The following is a 16857-nucleotide window of genomic DNA, read 5'->3' on the forward strand; positions in this document are numbered from 1 at the left end:
ATTTCATTGCTAACCTCCATCAGTGGTTGTATCAAGTGGTCTTTTAATGTCTTATAATACTTGGAGGTTAGCCCGTCTGGCCCTGGAGATTTGCCCAGTTTCATGTTTTGAATGGCTTGTTCAATTTCTTGACATGTTATTTTACTGTTCAGGAGAGATCTATTTTCTTGTGACAATTTTCTAAGTCCATTTTTCTCCAAAAATTGTTTAATCTCGACCTCATTCTGCGGCCCTTGGGTATATAATTTTTTGAAGTATTTCTGAAAGCACTTTCTAATCTCCTTGGGGTTCTGAATGTTTCTTCCTTCAATTTCCAAATTTGTAACTGTATTTAATTTTTGTCTCTTCTTCAACTGCCAAGCTAGCAGTTTCCCACATTTATTTGCCGATTCAAAAGTTTTTTGTTTCATTAATTTAATCTTCCACTCTATTTCCTGATTTATCAGTTTAGAATATTGTGCTTTATAGAGTTTGATTTCTCTCAAGATCGGCAGGGACTTCGGGTTTGATCTTAGCTTCTTCTCTAATTCTTTTATTTTCTCCAAAATCTTATCTTTTCTGTTGTTTTGTGTCCTCTTCCTTGCAGCATTCTGTTGTATCAAGAACCCCCTCATCACAGCTTTACTTGCATCCCAAATAATTCTTTTTTCCACCGAAGTGTTCAAATTTATCTCGAAATAGTCCTTCAATGCTTTCTGGGCCTTCTTAATAATCTCCTGATCTCTGAACAAATTGTCATTCATCTTCCATCTAAAGGAGCCAGTTGGTAATAGTATCATGTCCATTTTCAGTGTGTTATGGTCGGAGCAGGTTTTTGGGCAGATTTCCACCTTTCTGACCTTGGGTGCCAGACCTCTAGTTATCCATATTTGGTCGATTCTTGTCCAAGTCAGCTGGGCTTCACAGAAGAATGTTCCTTCTTTTCCCAAGGGGTTCTTCGTTCTCCAAATATCAATCCACTCCATATTGTCAGTCAGTTCAAAAAAGGTCTTTGGTAGTCTGCCATCTTTTGTAACATTCTGGCTTTGTGACTTATCCATGTTGGTTGATACGACCCCGTTCATGTCTCCCATCATGATGATGTTGTCATAATCCAGATAATCCAGCATAGTCTCGTGCAACTTCTTGAAAAATTCCGACTTCCCTTCATTTGGTGCATAAATTCCTAATATCAGAATCTTTTCTCCTTGATGTATTTCGATTGCCAAAATTCTTCCATGTTCATCTTTAAATAAAAATTTAGGTGACAGGCTCTCTTTTGCATATATCACCACGCCTCTCTTCTTTACTTTGTCTGAAGATATAAATTCCTGACCAAGTCTTTTGTTTATTAATACTTTCCTGTGGAGCCTAGAAACATGTGTTTCTTGTAAACAAATAATGTCCAGTTGTTCCTTTTTTAATATATGAAAAAATTTTCTTCTTTTTTCCGGAATGTTACAGCCATTTATATTCCAACTCAAAAGTTGCAGAGACATCCTGGATAAATCTGGTTATTTTTCTAGGGGTGGTACCTTGTTCGCTGGGTCTTCAGGATCCGAGGGTGCGGGCACCCCTGGTACTGCAGGCCCCGAAAGTAATTCAAGTCCTTTTTGGAGGTCCTCTCCGTACGCAGTCAGAAACTTGTCTCTTTCTTCCAGTGATCTGATTTTAATCTTCTTCCCTCTAAAAGTGAAAGATAATCCTTGAGGAAAATCCCACCTGAAGATAATTGTGTTGCTCCTTAACAATCTTGCTAGTTCCAAGTAGTCAGATCTAAGGTCCAACAGTTGTTTAGGAATATCCTTGAAAATTTCAATTCTTTTGTCCAAAATATCCAGTGACTTTCCGTAATGTAGACCCAAAATCTTGTCCCTTTCCTCCTTTGATCTCAGTATTATTAAACAGTCTCTGGGCTTCTCTCTCTTTATAAGTCTTCCAAGTCTGAAGGCTGATACGATTTTAAAATCTTTTTCCTCTAAGTTCCAAAACTTGGAAAATTCTTTAGTCAGGAACTCAGCTAGGTTACCTTCTTCCACTTCTGGTACCGACCTTATCCTTAAATTGGTCTGTCTGTTCTGTAGTTCTATCATAGAAAGATAAGTCTGATGTTCACCTACTTGTTTGCTGAGTGGTCTTACCTCTTTCTCTAGATTTCCCAGTCTTTGGCTGGTATCCTCAGCCAATTTCCGATTTTCGCCTGCAGTCTCCTTTAGTTCTCCAATTGCTTGCACGTTCTGTGCAACTTGTCCAGTTAGTCTATTTAAACATTCAGTATTATGATCAATTTTAGCTGTTTGCTGATCAACTTTTTTATCCAAAGATTCCAGTTTTTCCAGAATTTTCTCTAAAGTAGAACTAATTTCTCCTGAGGCCATCTCTTCCGGTTGTAATTCCTCAATTTCTGCCCGTGGCAGAGAAGCAGCTTCTTTCTCAGAAGTCAGAGTAGGCAAAGTAAGCACAGTAGGCACAGATGATCTGCGTGCCTGGGAGACTGCGGTTAAAGTTGTTTGTCTGGTTCTCGGTCCCTTTTTTCTTGCACCACTCATTCCAGAGTTATCTAAAATTCAAGGTCAAGCTGAGTTGTTCCCATGAGAAAGCAACGGCCCAGATGGCAATAGTCAAGCAGGAGGCCGGGAAAAGGAAAGTAAAACAATGTCACTGCTATTAATCCCAAATCCTCTAGGGGGAGCTTAAAATGTCTTTAGGGAAGAAGACAATTCCAATAAAAATAATAAAATCCAATTTAATGTCCAGGAACCTTCAATAAGGTAGCTTTTAGCAGAGTTAGTGTTTAAAAAACCACAATGTTTCAGACAGTGCTTACTGGTATTCCAAAAGGTGCTTCAAAGTAGCCAGTTCAAACTCCCTCAGATTGTTTCAAAGTTTAAGTTCAAAGTATCCAACCCTGCAGGCTGACTGCTCAGTTGCTCAGGCAGTTCCAGCACCTGGGTTTCTTGCTTAAATTGTAATCCAATTAGAAGAAAGGTATCACAGTCCAAATAAAAGTCATATAATCAATTACTTAAAGTCCTTATTCTGCTTAAAAATAATTTCCACGGGTGTCCAGATCAGTTAGTTTAAAAGTTCACTCTTTGCCTCCACTCCTCCAGCTCTTTGCTTAGAGATTCAATGACAGCGGAAGACGGACTTCCTATTTTTCGTCACTCCGCTTTCTGCCAAATTCAGTACTTTAAGTCCCAAAACTTTGTAAAGTCCTTTTACTCACGGGTTGTTGTTTTCCGAGTCTGAAGTTTAGGAAGAAAGGTCAGCGCTCACCGACAGCAGCAACGCGGCTTTACTCCGCCGATTGCGGAACGATCCACAGCGCCGCAACCCCCTCCGCGATCCGGAGCCCCTTACGGGGTTCCTTCAACGTTTTGGGGGCTGCTCCTGGCGCCCGCCGGATCCCAAGACCACAGGCTTCTGCTGCCTGTGGTTTTCCAAACTGGGTCCCCGCTTCGCCGCAGCGGGAGACCCTTTTTCGGCGGAGCTTCCCTCTCCCAGCTAGGAAAGGGCAGCCATTGCTGTTCGCGCCGCCTCCGGAAGTCTATGTACTGAAGTTCTCACCCTGGGCCAGCAGGGGGATACTGTAGATAGTTATGCAAATGAAGGATCGAAAAGTGACATTCAGTGATTGGATAGTTTTGTATGCAAATGAATGATCAAAAAGTGACGTTCAGTGATTGGATAGTTTTAGAAAATGGCAACAGTTACATTGTTCTGGAGCTCTATATAAGCAGGCTGACTGAGCTCCTTAGCTTAGTTCTGTTCCAGCTTACAAATAAAGAGCTGCTTTGGAAGAATCGCTGTGTCGTGTGATATGTTCGCCCACAACTTAACACTGGCGATGAAGGTGGGATCAATGGACATCAGAGCACAGCCAGATGCGGCCATCCTATGAACTGAGCTGAATCACTGAGCTGAATCACTGAGCGAAATCACTGGACAGAACCAGTTCAGAGCTGACTGTTCTGGCTAGAGCACTGTGTTCCATCCATCGCCCTCCACGCTGGCATCGGAATCATGGCTTCACTTGTGCCTTTACCGCTGTTTGCCCACCTCTGAATCATGGGACTCCTACCTCGCTCGGTTCGACTGCTACCTCCAAGCCAACGAGCTGACAGCAGTATCAAAGGAACGGAAGCGGGGCCTATTCCTCAGCCTCTGTGGGTCTGAGGTGTTTGAGATGGCCTAAGCATTGGTTGTGCCTGAAGCAGTCCAGGCAACACCATGGGACACGATCCAAGAGAAGCTCCGCAACCACTACGCGCCAAAGCCGTCCAAGATTGCTGTCCGCCATGCATTCTACCACCGGAACCAGGCAGAGAGGGAGTCAATCAACAACTACACCACCGCCCTGCGACAGGCTGCAATGCACTGCGAGTTCTGAGACTTAGATGATGCCCTGATGGATCGAATCGTCTGCGGCGTCCGGGACATCCATCTGCAACGGCGTCTCCTCGCCAAGCCAGACCTCACGCTACAGAAAGCCATTGAGGAGGCTTTGGCCTCACAAGCTGCTGAATGCTCCGCCCAGGAGATCCGCAAGTCCAGCAGCCCGCGTCTTGCTAGGAAGCCAGTTCCAGTGCATCACGAAGAGGCCAGCAGTGATGAGGCATCCTCCAGTGAAGACGATGACGTGGGGGAGCGCAGGAAGTTCCAACAGAAGTCCAAGGGCCAACCGGAATGTGCCAGCTGCGGAGGCAACCATTCCCGTGCCAAGTGTCGATTCAGAGACGCCATCTGTAGGAAGTGTTCCAGAAGGGGCCACATCTCTAAGGTCTGCCGATCGGCTCCGTCTGACACCCCCCCTTCATCGACTCGTAAGTCCAAGTCTTCACTCCAGTCTGCCAAGGAAAGCTGTTTCGCTCTCACCAACTGCCGCTGCTCATCTGGAACCACGATTGGCCAAACCGACTCGCCTACACAACGCAAGCTGAACGTCACGGTACTCATTGAAGGAGCTCCATGTGACATGGAGATTGACACCGGGTCTGCCCTGTCCATCGTGTCTTGGAGCACCATCAAAAGACTGGTACCCAGAGTGTCCAAAAGGCAACACGACTCTCACCACGTACACCTGAGAGACTACCAGGGAAATGACATTCCCGTGGTAGGCTTTGGCCGGTTCCGGATCGCCTTCAAGGATTTTTCGGGACTGCTCCGGCTGGTGGTGGTCGAAGGTCAGTGGCCAAGCCTCCTAGGGCTAGACTGGTTTGATGCCCTCGGCCTGGAAGTCACCGGCATCAACTGCATCTCTAACCCAGAGACTGAGGGTCTGGTCAAAGACTTTGCCAAGGTTTTTGACGGCACTTTGGGGCAATATACAGGTACGCCCATCTCCTTTAGCCTTGATCCACAAGTTGCCCCCATCAAGCTAAAGCCTCGCCGGGTTCCCTTTGCTCTCAAGGCTAAGGTGGACAAACAACTGGACAAGCTGATCGCCCAAGGAGTTTTGGAGCCGGTTGACCACGCCCAGTGGGAAACCCCCATCGTCACGCCTGTCAAGTCAGACGGGTCGGTGAGAATCTGCGCTGACTACAAGTGCACGATCAACAAGGCACTTCAGCAGCACGCTTATCCGGTTCCTGTTGTCCAACACCTGCTGCATTCCCTGGGTGAGGGTAAAGTCTTCGCTAAGCTGGACCTTGCCCAAGCCTATCAACAACTGCCCGTCGATGATGCCACTGCTGAAGCCCAGATGATCGTCACCCACCGAGGGGCATTCCGTTGCCGTTGGTTGCAGTTCGGGGTGAGTGTAGCTCCTGGCATCTTCCAAAGCCTTATGGCGCGTCTCCTGCAAGGGCTTCCGGGCGTGGTACCATATTTTGACGACGTCTTGGTGTCCACAGACTCACACCAGCAGCTGTTCGAGCGCCTCTGTGCCGTGCTGACCAGGTTCCAAGAGGCCGGGCTCAAGGTAAAGAGGGAGAAGTGCCAGATCGCCGTTCCACAGGTAGAGTTCCTGGGCTATCTTATCGATGCCTCCAGCCTTCACCCGACCACATCCAAGATCCACGCTATCCAGCAGGCCCCCATCCCAAAGAAAAAGACGGAGTTGCAGGCATTCCTGGGGCTGCTGAACTTTTATAACATGTTCCTGCCCCACAAAGCCACAGTGGCTGAGCCTCTTCACCGACTCCTCAGCACAAAGACGCCTTGGTCCTGGGGTCATCGGGAGACGGCGGCCTTCAACGCGGTCAAGGCTCTCCTTTCATCAGACAGTGTGCTGGTACAGCGAAGCCAGGCCGCTGGTCCTTGCCTGCGACGCCTCACCTTTTGGCATCGGCGCTGTCCTTAGTCACCGTTTTCCAGACGGAAGAGAAGCACCGCTCACCTACTTTTCCAGGACGCTATCTCTGACGGAACAGAATTACAGCCAGCTCGACAAGGAGGCACTGGCACTTGTGGCTGGAGTGAAGAGGTTCCATGAATACCTCTATGGCAGGACTTCTGACCTCATCACTGACCACAAGCCGCTCCTGGGCCTCCTCACCGGTGATCATCCAACTCCACCGGTCCTCTCGCTGCGCATGCTGCGATGGACTGTTTTCTTGGCTGCCTACCACTACCGGCATGTCCATCGCCCGGGGAAATCGATGGGCCATGCCGAGGCCCTCTTCCGTTGCCCTCTTCCAGCGTTTGTGGAAGACCCGGCTCCAGCTTCATCGCTCCTCCTGATTGAGGATCTTCCGGCAACGCCTGTATCGGCTGCCGCTGTGGCCTCCGCATCTGCCCAGGATCGCACCATCAGCCATGTGCTCAACTGGGTGTGGAGGGGGTGGCCACAAGGGCCTTTTGCATCAGAGTTCCAGCCCTTCGCAACCAGACAACATGAACTCTCGGCTTATCACGGCTGTCTGCTGTGGGGAGACCGTGTCGTGATTTCCCAAAGACTCCGTCAACGCGTCCTGGAGGCTCTGCACGTTGGCCACCCAGGAATTGTCAAAATGAAGGCGTTGGCTCAGTGTTACGTCTGGTGGCCTAACATGGAGGATGCCATCACTGCCTGGGTGTCCGCCTGTCAAGCGTGCCAAGAATCGAGGCCTGCACCACCGGCAGCTAAGGGACACACCTGGGAGACGCCAAAGACACCCTGGTCAAGGTTGCACATCGATCTGGCCGGCCCCTTTCACGGCCGGACCTTTATGGTAGTGGTGGATGCCTATTCCAAATGGCTAGAGGTGGCCCTGATGCCCTCCACCACTACCGAGGCCGTCATCCGGGTGCTGCGAGGCCTGTTTGCGACGCATGGGTGTCCTGATGTCCTTGTCTCCGACAACGGACCACAGTTCGCGTCAGGCACTTTTGAGTGGTATCTTTTGGGACTGGGCATCCGCCATGCCCTAACGGCACCATTTCATCCATCCTGCAACGGGCAAGCGGAGAGAATGGTGCGCTCGGCAAAAGAGGCACTGGCGCGCCTGGACCGGGGAGATTGGCACAAGCAGGTCACCGAATACTTGTTCGTGCAACACATCACCCCTCATGCGGCCACAGGGCGGAGTCCTGCTGAACTGCTTATGGGCTGCCGCCTCAGGTCACCGCTCGACCGGCTGCACCCGGACTTTGCCGTGGCTGAACCCCCAGGCTGTGCCAACGCGCCACGGTCATTTGTTCCAGGAAACCAGGTCTTTGCCCGGAACTATGTGGGGGACATTCCTTGGGTGCCAGCCACAGTAGTGGGAGTCACTGGACCTCGATCGTACCAGGTGGCACTCGAAGACGGACGCTTGTGGCGCCGGCACATAGACCAGCTTAGGCGCAGGGTTGGGAACTTGGACACTACCGTGGTACCCCCAACTGCGCTCGTGGCTCCGGAAGAGACACTTACAGATGGCGAGGCTCCACCTACACCTCCCTCGCAAACTGCCAGCGTGGAGTCGAACCAAGCCACTTCAGAGGGTCTGCCAGACTTACCCCAGGCTCAGACCACTCCACTTGCAGAGGCTCCAACCACAGCAGCGGATCCAGGGGATTTGGTTTCAACACCACCTAGGGTCGCACCACAGCCTCAGCAAGAATTGTGTGGCCCCCCGGACTTGGCTACCAGTCCCCGGCGGTCTGGCAGAGTTTCCAAGCGCCCAACTTATTTAAAGGACTATGTTGTTGGACATGTATCACTGTTGGTCTAAGTATGGGAAATGTAATCAATATGCTTTTGTGCCTAATTGAACCATTACGTGTAGTGCTGTATATAAGGAAACCATTACGATTGTAACTAACGCCTTATCTCGGTGGGGAGGGGTGTTATGTAGTGAAGTTTCACCCTGGGCCAGCAGGGGGATACTGTAGATAGTTATGCAAATGAAGGACGTTCAGTGATTAGATAGTTTTGTATGCAAATGAAGGATCGAAAAGTGGCGTTCAGTGATTGGATAGTTTTAGAAAATGGCAACAGTTACATTGTTCTGGAGCTCTATATAAGCAGGCTGACTGAGCTCCTCAGCTTAGTTCTGTTCCAGCTTACCAATAAAGAGCTGCTTTGGAAGAATTGCTGTGTCGTCTGGTATGTTCGCCCACAACTTAACACATAGAGCAGCTAGGGAGTTGTTAAACGAGACTTGTCAACCTTTTTGGTCCTGTGGGTGCATTGTGTATTTGCAAGCTGAAGAAACTGCTGTGGGCATCACACCCACACACCCGCTTCTTTTAAGCATAGTAGGGAAACGGCGTTTCCGTGTGCTGCTCTGGTTCTCCAGAAGCGGCTTAGTCATGCTGGCCACATGACCCGGAAGCTGTATGCTGGCTTCCTCGGCCAATAAAGCGAGATGAGCGCCGCATCCCCAGAGTCGTCCACGACTGGACTTAACGATCAGGGGTCCCTTTACCTTTACCCTTTACCTAGGGAGATGAGAACTTGTGGATGCTGTGTTGGCAGCCCTTGGATTGAGAATATGAGCTGGTAAGCCCTCACTTCATTTAAAATATTATTATTACTATTTTATTTATTAAATTTGTATACCACCCTTCATCCGCAGATCTCAGGGCAGTTCACAGTATAAAAATATAAGATCAAAATACACAATAAAAACTATAACAAAAACAAAGAACAATCACTCTCCTCTGCCAGAAACACATTTACAAGGATATGGGATATATATATATATATATATATATATATATATATATATATATATCTGTACTAGATGTGAAATTGTTTCTATATGTGGCATTGCTTTGTTTCATATATATCTTTATTGTTTGGTGTTTTTATTGTTAAATCGCTTTGAGAGGTTTCCGAGGAACACATTCAGAAATGCAAATAAATTTATTTATCACGGGGCTCTGTAGGGGTCCCTGGAAGGGTAATTTAATGTGGAGAGGAGGAATCCTTCTCTGACAACCCATCCACTGCCTGCTGATTTATTTCTAGTTGGGATTTGAAACCAGAAGCTGGGGAAAAGCCATTTCCATGGGAAAGGAGAGGCAGAGAAAGGAGTCCACACCTTTTCCCCATCCATCATGCAGTTCCGCCCACATTCTAACACACAGGTGTGCCTCCATCACATCTGGTTAGTACCTTTGGGAACTCGCTATTCCCCATCTTCTCATCTGCACACAGGAATAATAATAATAGCGGCAATAATAATAGATGGGTGTATCAAAGAAAGTTATTGTAAAAATGACTGAGATAATATATGGCAAGCAATTTCAACCCATGAAACCTTGCGTGCATGCATTTGTGGGTGTTTGTGTGTATGGATTATATTAGATCCTTAAGATGATATATGTGTATGTGCATGTGTGTGTGAGTGTGTGTGCACACCCTAAAATATTCTTATATACCTGCAGATTCCATCTCATCAGATCTGTTTTGTGCAATGTAAAAATTGGGTCTTAAGTGTGGAGGTACCTACTCTTTTTTTACACTTTTTTACAATTTTCATTTATGTACATTACAACAATTATTCAACCATAATTTTAACATTTCCAACTTTGACTCCCTTCCCCCTCTTTCTGTGGTTCTTTACATTTATTTTCATCCTTTCGTGCATACTCCAAATTAACTTACTCTTATTTTCATCTATTCTCATATATATATCTCATATATTTTTGAAACTGCAGGTTTTTACAACAATCCTGCCAATGTCTTGATCCGTTTACAGTTTATTTGTAAATACTCAATAAACCATTTCCATTCCTTTCTTAAAAGTTTGATATCTTGATTTCTTATTCTTCCGGTAAGTTTCGCCATTTCTGCATACTCCATAGTTTCTGTAACCATTCTTCTCTCGTCCAATTCATCCTTCCTCTTTGGGGCAAATAACATTCTTGCAGCTGTGGTCGCATACATAACTAAATTTCTATACTGTTTAGGTAGTTCTGATCCCATAATTCCCAAGTGAAATGCTTCTTCTTCTTCTTCTTCTTCTTCTTCTTCTTCTTCTTCTTTACGAATGTTATCTTAAACATCTTTTTCAATTCATTATATATCTTTTCTAGTAGGCTTTAACCTTATTGCAAGACCAACACATATGGAAAAAGGTACCTTAACTTTCCAACACTTCTTCAATTTTGATTTATACATTTTTGCCAATCTACTAGGTGTTAGGTACCATCTATATAACATTTTCATATAATTTTCTCTTAAACCATAACATGCTGTAAATTTTATATCTGTATTCCATAACCGTTCCCATGCTTCCATTTCTATGTTATGACTAATATCTGTTGCCCAATGTGGTACCTACACTTTGGGACTGCTTCCTGTTAAGAATCAGCCAAGCACTGTCTTCTCCCTTTTCAGTGCCTCTTGAAAATCTTCCCTTTTTAACAAGTCGCCTAAGTGGAGGGTTGCTTTTTAAATAATAATAATCTCAATCAGTATTTGTACTGGGTGTAAATCGCTTTAATTATTTTTCTCTATGTAATTGCTTTATACATGCTTTATTGTGGATGCTCATTTGACTCTATTCTTTATTGTGAAATCACTTCAAGATGTTTCATAGGGAGGAATTCATAATGAGCAAATATCCTTGAGGTGCTGTAAAACGCCTTGGAGTTTCAGCTGGGTTTGACGCAGGCAGGTGTAACTCCTGAGATGGGCGAGTCAGATTTCTCTCCAGCTTTCTTACAATGGTGAAGGTTAAAATGGTTCCTGAGTGCTTTCTTTCTTATATATTTTATCTCGCTTTCAGGCAGTTATTGAGTTGTTTCCGATGTTGGTTCTGCTCAGAGAAGACCCACTGAAATTAATGGACATTATTTATTTATTACATCCATATACCATCTTTCTCCATGGCTACTGTAGGTCCATTAATTCCAGTTGGCTTACTCTGAGTAGAAGTTTGTTGATTGTGACTCAATGCCTCCCAAAATGGCTCACATCAATGAGAGAGAGAGAGAGAGAGGGAGGGAGAGAGAGAGAGAGAGGGGGGGGGGAGGGATGGGCCTTGCCATCAGCCTTACAAAGACAACATACACAAGGCCAGAATGAAGTGGCAAACTTTACACTTGTTTACATTTCGTTGCATTTTCCATATCACTTCCCATTCCCCCAATTTGGAGAGGTCTTGTTGGAGCTCTTTACAATCCCTTTTAACAACCCAGAACAATTTAGTATCATCAGGAGCAGCATACATTCATATCCTACATTTGTCCTTTTATATTGGTCTTCTTTTTTCTCTCAGTACACCTATTGGCGATTTTATCTTAGCTAGGCAATTGAATTAAAATAATAATAAAAGGGCACGTGTGTTTCCTCCAAGAGAGGCCCAGAGGGTGACAACATGAGAACAGGCCTTTTCTGCGGTGGCTCCTCGTTTGTAGACTGCTCTCCACTCCGAGGATTGCCTGGTACCTTCATTCCAGATCTTTAGGCATCAGACAAAAACCTTTCTCAATAGAAGAGTTTGGATTTGATATCCCGCTTTATCACAACCCGAAGGAGTCTCAAAGCGGCTCACATTCTCCTTTCCCTTCCTCCCCCACAACAAACACTCTGTGAGGTGAGTGGGGCTGAGAGACTTCAAAGAAGTGTGACTGGCCCAAGGTCACCCAGCAGCTGCATGTGGAGGAGCGGAGACGCGAACCCGGTTCCCCAGATTACAAATCTACCGCTCTTAACCACTACACCACACTGGCTCTAACCAGGCTTTAGGCAGATTAAGCATTTTAGGGCCCTTTAAATGTGTTTATGGGAAAGGGTGAATTACTGGTTTGTTTCGCTTTTCATTTTATTGTGTATTCTGTGTTCTCGTTTTGTATGTTTGTGTTTTGAACCACCCTGTGATCTTTGGATGAAGAGTGGTATGCAATTTTTTTTTAAAATCACCTAACTTCTCACCCCTAACTCTAGAATGTTAAAAAATGCAGGTCCCTGAGGGACCACACTTTTTGCATTTCTCCATTCAGAGATCTGTCCATTGATTCTACTCTCTGCTTCCTGCTCCTTAACCAATTCCTGAGCCACAAGAAGACCTGTCTGCTTATTCCACGACTCCTAAGCTTATTTGGGGGGGGGGGGCTTTGGTGAGGGATGTTGTTGAAAGCAGCAAGATATAAAGACGGGCTAAGGTGATCATCCTTTGCTGGTGCTTCTGTTTGAACGACAGTTGTTCGCTCGTGTTTCTTTGGCCTACAGTTGACAACAGTGTCCTTTCTCTTTGGTTCTGCTGCACCAGGGCAACCTGCAGAGAGAATAAGAAGTTCTTTCTAGCAGGCAAGGACATAGGAAACTCCCTGCACCGGCTCATTGGCAGCTGGTGGGGAGAAATTTGATTTGATTCACATTTAAAGGTGAACTTACATAATTCATACTTTCCAAAACAAGATGAGAACACGAGATGCAGGCAGCCTTTGAAATGGGCAGTTCTCTGAATTTTGCAATGCAGTTCTCCAGCCAGGATAAAATGTGCACATAAATATTTTCATGAGCGTTTTTAAAAGTAACAAGACAGTAATTGCAAACTGATGTGGAAAGTGTCGGGAATGGAGCTTAAGATTATTTTTTATTTATGTAATAAAATTGATGTAGCAGCTGATTGTGAGAAAACCATTATTTATAAAAAGTATCGGTAATGGCGAGGGACGCAGGTGGCACTGTGGGTTAAACCACAGAGCCTAGGACTTGCCAATCAGAAGGTCAGCAGCTCAAATCCCCGCGACGGAGTGAGCTCCCATTGCTTGGTCCCTGCTCCTGCCAACCTAGCAGTTCGAAAGCATGTCAAAGTGCAAGTAGATAAATAGGTACCACTCCGGCGGGAAGGTAAACGGCATTTCCATGCGCTGCTCTGGTTCGCCAGAAGCGGCTTAGTCATGCTGACCACATGACCCGGAAGCTGTACGCCAGCTTCCTCGGCCAATAAAGCAAGATGAGCGCCGCAACCCCAGAGTCGGCCACAACTGGACCTAATGGTCAGGGGTCCCTTTACCTTTACCGGTAATGGACGGGTATTTAAAAATATTCCAAAGGTGATTAAAATCAACACTGGCTAAAATGAAACATGTGTAGCTTCTTCATGTCTTGGTAGGCTTGCCTAAGCAAAAATATGTGTGTTACCTCTTGTCTGTCCCTTCTCTGTGGCTGCTTAATGCATTTAGTGGAGCTGGTTTTATCGTAGGACTATTTTGTCCAGCTTGTGTTTCTTTCTGAGGAGGAAAATGGCATATCAGTTTTTAAATAAATGAATTAATAATTCCTTCCCCCTCCTGCCGCAACCATTTCAGATTCTTCTCTCTTCTCTTTGAGGCCCAGCAGCTTTGTTTCCCCCCTAAAGAGCTAAACCTTAACCCATATTGCTTTAGGTCCAGGCCCCTGGCTTGCCATCTCGAAGGAATTCACTTATCTCAAATCTTTTGTCAAACCTTTAATCATCTGAAAACTGCATTCCAGCAAGAACTGGAAAAAGATCTTCCACAGCCAACCATTCTAGACAGTCGTTAGAAGTGGGTACTCACAATGCAACAGTGCAACACGTTAAGGTTGTGCACTTGGGAGCAAACAAGCATTTTGACATTGACTTGGGCCTCCAGAGCAGAAAAACAGAAGATGAAGAAAGCTGTTCCAAGATGTTGGTTGACCCCCAAGATGATTGTGACTACTTCTAGATAGGAATGGGGCAGGGTGATAATGGGATGGGCCATGCCTGGCCCAATACATTTTTGCACCTGAGGCGAACCACAAAATAGCATCCCCACCCCTCGCCACCAGGGAAGAAGGTGTGAGCAGAGATCTACATCACAGGCAAGGGTGGACTAAAGAGCTACATTGGGATCTGCTGCCCCTGTGAATCCTGCCACCTGAGGCGGTTGCTACTCATTGCCTCATGGGTGGGCTAGCCCCAGGATTGGTCATAGAAGTTCCACTAGTTGGGATGTGTGATTGTGCCATTAGATGTGACTCGTGGAATTCACTGCTCAAGTCTTTTTGATGGCCACTGGCTTTAATGGCTTTAATTCACGGAGCACAGGTCTACCAATGGTTGTTGATCATGCTAAACTCTGGTGGGTGCACCTGACAATGTTCCTTGAGCGTTCATCCTGATTTGTTGACGGAGTTGCTTATATAACTTCCCATTTGTTCACCTCACACTTTTAGTGCGTCTCCCCTTCACTTTCCCAACTGCCAAAAAAAGCCTATTAAAAGAGTGGGTATGTTGCACAATGGCGGCACGGCACTTTAATCCACTCTGATTGTGTAAACCTACATTTCCAGTACGCATTTGAATTCCTCCCACAAAATGGTGAAAGTCTAGAGGCAACCTGAGTTCAGAGGCAGTACGCCGCTGAATGTTAACAAGGAAGAAGCTAATCATTACCTGCTTGTGGACGGGCAGAGGGATGCTGTCAAGTACTGAGCTGAATCCTAGAACAATAGGATCCAGAATGCAGCAGTCTGATTGGTCCACAGGAGCCACCCAATCCAGCTCCAGGTGGAAGTGAATCAGTAACCTGATCGGCCTGCAGGAGCAGCCAATCAGGCTTCTGGAGGAAGTGAATCTGCAACCTGATTAGGCCTACAGGAGCAGCCCGGAATTAGCCAATCACACGGGGCCCATTGTGTAAATAATGTATATATAGCTAGACGTTTTGGGGAAAGTTCCATTCATTGCTACTACGAGCTGAATAAAGAGCATGAAATTCACACAACTCCGAGTATATTTCAGATGTCATTGGCTGTGGGGCAAAATAGGATGGATGCCACACTAGGCTGACCTCAGTTCTGGTCCACGGGACTCTTCTTACATTCACAAGGAAATAAGAACAAAGGCTCATTGTCACATAATCTCCCTGCAAACAAATCGGAACAAATGCTCAACAGAGACTGGACAGAGTCTAACCGCCACATAAACTTTGTGCAAGGCAATAAAGGTGAATACTCAAGAAGCCTCTGGTGTGTATACTCTTGTAGTGCTAAAACAAATTGCTCGTCAAATTCCAAATGCTGCGTCAAAATCAGCTGATTTCTGCAACATCCAAATCTTACATGTTCACAAATGTGCATGATTCCTATTATACTGAGGCATTTATTCAACATTTTTATTTTTTGCTAGTTTGCACAGTCTCTTCTGGCTTTGTTGCAAACAACAAGGACAATCTTTGTTTCAGTCATTGGATATTTTGTTCAGCCCCCTCTCTAGCGTCTGAGATTTCAGCAGGCCTTATTAACACACATTCATAAGCTTCACTTCATAGCCATGAAGCTAGAAATTTGAGGTGGCTTGTTTTTTATTTAAATGAAAGCTAGGGGACGCAGGTGGCGCTGTGGGTTAAAGCCTCAGCGCCTAGGGCTTGCCGATCGAAAGGTTGGCGGTTCGAATCCCTGCGGCGGGGTGCGCTCCTGCTGCTCGGTCCCAGCGCCTGCCAACCTAGCAGTTCGAAAGCACCTCCGGGTGCAAGTAGATAAATAGGGACCGCTTACCAGCGGGAAGGTAAATGGCGTTTCCGTGTGCGGCTCTGGCTCGCCAGAGCAGCGATGTCACGCTGGCCACGTGACCCGGAAGTGTCTCCGGACAGCGCTGGCCCCTGGCCTCTTAAGTGAGATGGGCGCACAACCCCAGAGTCTGTCAAGACTGGCCCGTACGGGCAGGGGTACCTTTACCTTTACCTTTAGGGTTCTCTGGAAGTTTAATCCCATTTCTACATTCTGTTCAATCACAATGTACAATCAGCTCTGTCTGTAGCACTTGCTTGCATAAGAGGCCAAAGTGGTAGTCTATTGTGTGAAAAGGCAAAACTAGAAAACCTGCATTTGGTACAAAATCCTACACCTAATGTAGTTTGCAAACTCAGCTCAAGAAGGACTCCAGACTTTAGCAGATCTGGTGCTAGGAAACAAACGTCCTTTGTAATAGTTTGCTGGCTAGCACACATAAGTGTCTACCAATATGTTAAAAAACTTCATTGAAGCTCAGGTTAAAGAGGGAGTGTTATTTGATCCTTGCTCCTCTTTAGAAACACACACTGACATTAAAAGCAAACTGAAGGACATTAGAGTTTTGGAGATACGTGGACAAGAGTAGACCAGGCATGAGATGTATTATATATATATATAAAAGGCTTGTGATTATGGTTGTCTTTATAACATTGTTAAGGTGCTTTGTGGGTGCTCTTGGATGGAACGACAGGGGAAAAACACAAGAGCTCTCCTGGATCAGGCCAAAGGCCCATTTGGTCCAAGGGTGGTGGTGGTTGTTGTTGTTTAGTTGTTTAGTCGTTTAGTCGTGTCCGACTCTTGGTGACCCCATGGACCAGAGCACACCAGGCACTCCTGTCTTCCACTGCCTCCCGCAGTTTGGTCAGACTCATGTTTGTAGCTTCAAGAACACTGTCCAACCATCTCGTCCTCTGTCGTCCCCTTCTCCTTGTGCCCTCAATCTTTCCCAACATCAGGGTCTTCCAGGGAGTCTTCTCTTCTCATGAGGTGGCTAA

The sequence above is a fragment of the Podarcis cretensis genome (assembly GCF_951804945.1).
Source record: "Podarcis cretensis genome assembly, chromosome: 11".
NCBI lineage: Eukaryota > Metazoa > Chordata > Lepidosauria > Squamata > Lacertidae > Podarcis > Podarcis cretensis.